Source organism: Miscanthus floridulus, chromosome 10 (genome assembly GCF_019320115.1).
Source record: "Miscanthus floridulus cultivar M001 chromosome 10, ASM1932011v1, whole genome shotgun sequence".
NCBI lineage: Eukaryota > Viridiplantae > Streptophyta > Magnoliopsida > Poales > Poaceae > Miscanthus > Miscanthus floridulus.
Window position 1 is genome coordinate 21,040,939 of NC_089589.1, and position 4,450 is coordinate 21,045,388.

General features: G+C 52.0%; 1 pseudogene; it reads left to right on the forward strand.

The window, feature by feature from the left end:
* The first annotated feature begins 2,076 nt into the window (after positions 1 to 2,076).
* LOC136488160 (exocyst complex component EXO70C1-like) lies at positions 2,077 to 3,541 on the forward strand (annotated as a pseudogene).
* Positions 3,542 to 4,450: the final 909 nt, after the last annotated feature.

The window sequence follows — 4,450 nt, forward strand, 5'->3', positions numbered from 1 at the left end:
ATTTCGGAATTTGGAATGATGGGCTATTGGGCCTTCGCTTGCCTCTGCTCGCCTACTGCCTGCTTGCCGGCGGTAGGTGGGATAGGTGCCCCACCCTTGCCACATGGGGAGCTCCGCCTCTAACCTGGCAGATGGGGCAACGGGGGAGGGACGAGGCCTACGGTACGGTGGGTGAACGGTCTGTCACACCAGTTTTTTTTTTTAAAAAAAAAAAACGAATGCACATCATATGTATGTTAATGACAATATAGTGATACAAATCAGTGTTTACTATAAAATCGATTACCTATTACAAAATTACTAGAGGGTCTAAACAAAAAATTACATCAAAGTACGAGCGAAGCAGGGTCTCTATCCCCCGCAGGCAGCCGACCGGGAGTACACCGGCCTAGAATCGACAATGTCTTCAAGAAACACCAGCAAGGGGACAAAGAGAAGGATGAGTACATCGACAAGTGTAAGAAAGTATAACAAGAGGGCCAACACAAGAAAAGGCTTAATTATACAGGTTTGACACACACGTACTTAAGCGACACGTCCTAACTTTCCTTAAATCCTTAGCACCTAATTACTAGGTGAAATCTGCCTTCTCCTCATAGAAGCAAACAAACACTTGGATTGTATCCAAGCTCCCATCTGTAAGGACCGTGACGTCTAAGAGGGGGGGGGGTGAATTAGGCAACTTAAAATTCTACTTCTAAACTATGGCCTCTAATTTCAACCTGAGCAAAATCTATGCAATAAATAAACTATCTAAATGTGTAACTATGGTTTTGCTAAGTGTGTTGCTATCTCTACCGTAAAAGGAGAGAGCGAATAATATTCTTGGTGGTGCGAATAATGCGCTCGACTTTACCATTTTGGGGCGAAGTGTATCAGCAAGACATACAAAGGGTGGCACCCTGAGTGAGAAAGAACATGCGGGCGCTGGAGTTATCAAACTCACGACCATTATCACACTGAACATTCTTAATGGAGACGTCAAACTTAGTGGAAACATAAGCAAAAGAATAGTGAGAGTGATGAATGTGTTAGACTTGAGGCGTAAAGGAAAAGTCCAAAGAAAATGCGAGCAATCATCAAGAATAACTAAATAATATTTGTAATCAGAGATGCTAACCATGGGAAAAGTCCAAAGGTCACGGTGTATTAAATCAAAATTATGAGCGGCTCGCAAACTAGAGGTATGAAAAGGGAGACGCACGTGGCGACCCAACTGACAAGCATGACATAAATATTTGGACTCAGCTTTATTACATGAAATGGCAGAAGATGACACTAAACGGGAGAGGGCGTCGGAGCCAAGATGACCAAGACGCCGATGGCAAAGGGTGGAGCTGGAGCCAGCTGCGAGGGTGAGGGGCCCAAAACCAATGACAAGTGCGGGTAGAGCGGCCCGGAACTATTGTACCTGGCGATCATGCTCTGGGTTGTGAGGTCCTTCACAGAGAAACCATATGGATCAAATTCACAAGAGCAATTATTTTCGGTGGTGAATTGACGAACGGGAATGAGATTTTTAATTAATTGGGGAGAAACTAAAACATTATTTAAACGTAGGAAGCCCTGAGGAGTAGGAAAATTAACAGAGCCGGTGCTACTGACGGGTACGAGGGAGCCATCTCCAACAATGATATCTGATGGAGTGGAAATGAAGGAGGTTGAGAAACACAGAGATTACCGGAGTTTGATGTCATGTGAGTCTCAGCACTAGTATCCATATACCATTCAGTCAACGGTGTGACTGAAGTGTCATCGTGTTGAAGGACGACGCCAGGACATTTTGGATCCCATGCAAAGCCGGCCGGGTGGCTGATCCAGCCAGGGGCGCGGATGGGCCAGCTAGCGGAGTGGGCCGCTGCGCCTGGGCAGCCCATGGAGCGCCTGGGATGGCTGGACCAGCACCAGACTTCTTGCCGCCGCCACCATCGCGATGTGTTGGCTTCTTGCCGGAGTTGCTGCCGGCGACGGGGTCGTAGAATGTTGGTGCTGGGGCACGAGGAGCAGAGGCAGCCAGGGCCATCGACAAGTTGGTCGGCCATCCTGGATCATTTAGTACATCGTACTAATTGGCCCATGAAACGTCTCTGTATAAGCCAGTTCAAGATGATGCGCTCTGTATAGACATTAATGATGAGCGGAAGTTCGCTGACTTGAGGTCCTTGAAATTGTTTACACCACAAACTTACAGGCAACTTTTGGAAATATACAAATTTAGAAGATAAAAAGTCGCAAACATATCAATTCACTACCACCGGCGATAAGGAAATTAAAAGATTTAGAGGGGCAAAACAGCATCACAATTCGGCCAGCAGAGGTGCGCGCGTGTTCGCCGCCGGTGGGCAGCAGAGGTGCCTCGGGCGCGACATCTTCGCGGAGCTCGCGCACTGCGCCATGCTGCACTTGCTAAACTTCACGGAGGCCGTGGTGCTGACGAAGCGCGCCGCGGAGAAGCTCTTCAAGGTGCTGGACATGTACGAGGCCGTCCGCGACGCCGTCCCCCTGGTGGACGCGTTCCTCGTTCCGCCGGCGGCCGACGACGGCGAGGGCGAAGGGGCCGGGGCTGGGGCACGAGGAGCAGAGGCGGCGGCAGCGGCAGCGGCAGCGGCAGCGCGTCCACCGCCCTGGTTGACCTGAAGCACGAGCTGGCGTCCGTGCGCACCCGGCTGGGCGAGTCGGCGGCGGCCATCTTCTGCGACCTGGAGAGCTCCATCCGCGCGGACGCCGGGAAGCAGCCGGTGCCCGGCGGCGCGGTGCACCCGCTGACCCGGTACCTGATGAACTACCTCGAGTACGCGTGCGAGTACAAGAAGACGCTGGAGCAGGTGTTCCAGGAGTACCGGCGCCCCGACGACGACGACGACGCGGAGCACGGCGGCAGCGGCGGCGGGGACCCGTTCGCGGCGCAGCTGATGGAGGTGATGGAGCTGCTGCACGGCAACCTGGAGGCCAAGTCGCGGCTGTACAAGGACCCGTCGCTGAGCAGCATCTTCCTGATGAACAACGGGCGGTACATGCTGCAGAAGATCCGGGGCTCGCCGGAGATCAACGCTGTTGTGGGCGAGGCGTGGTCGCGGAAGCAGTCGACGGACCTGTGGCAGTACCACAAGAACTACCAGCGGGAGACGTGGAGCCGCGTGCTCAACCTGCTGCGCGACGACGGCGTGATCACCGTGAAGGGCCACGTGCAGAAGCAGGTGCTCAAGGACCGGTTCAAGCAGTTCAACGCCGCCATGGACGAGATCCAGCGGACGCAGGGGAGCTGGGTGGTCAGCGACGAGCAGCTGCAGTCGGAGCTCCGCGTCTCCATCGCCGCCGTCATCGTGCCGGCGTACCGGTCCTTCCTGGGACGGTTCTCGCAGCACTTCACCGCGGGGAGGCAGACGGAGAAGTACGTCAAGCTCAGCGGCGAGGACCTGGAGGCCATCATCGAGGAGCTCTTCGACGGCAACGCCGTGTCCATGCCCAGGAGAAGGACGTAATAATTAACAAGGATCCGGCAACCCGTGCCGTGCGTCGCTAATTTGGTTTTTATAAACCATTGTTACAGTATCTTATTTTTTCTGTTTTTCTTAATTTCGATCGAGTTGCTCTCTTCTGCATTGCTCTTGCTCAATCACGGCAGATAGTTGTGTAATCATCGATTAATTAATCGATACATGTACCTGTTCATATATATATTACTCCCTCCTGTGAAAAATACTTGACACATTTTTTTCTAGCTCCTCCTAAATTTATGAATGTAGACATAGATGATTTTTTGTGCACAGTTGTTGAATCCGTGCTGATTTGTTTACCGTTTTGTGCCATGTGAAGGAGGAGGAGCGGCAGGCAGTAGCGGCAAACAGCCATGTAAGGCCCATGCTGCGAGGATATGGTCGTATGGTCAGGCCCGGCCACTGGCGGTTGCTCGTAAGGCCCATAGCACCGCTCATTCGAAAAGTTATTATAGAACCGAACATTGGAACATTTGAAACATTGGAACACATTACAGGCCTGCCAGAACTAGCTATCACACTTCCAGAGCGGACCTAAATTTCAATGGGCTTGGGCTGAGCGTCTTCCTCACATGCTTTCTGCACTATGTGGTAGCGTGGAAATACGACATGCCGGAGGAGTTCTTCACCCCTCTTGACACGATGACAATTTCCAGCATACCTCTATATACGAGAAGGTAGGAGGACTTCTGGGCGTGACATTTTGACAAACAGGGCAGCTGCTCTGTATGCTCGGCGTTTCATATGCTGATCCGTCGACGGAAGCATCATGACGCGGCCGTCAAGAACGTTGTTGGTCGCTTGTATCACCAGACTGATTCGAAGGAATGGATGTCACTGTGGAAGGTGAGTCCCCTCAAAGATTTGTATTTTTCTCTAGCAATTAGCGAAGCACTCGCTGCCGACCGGAGATGTGCTCCACCATAGGAAGATGACACAAGGTAGCGTCTGCT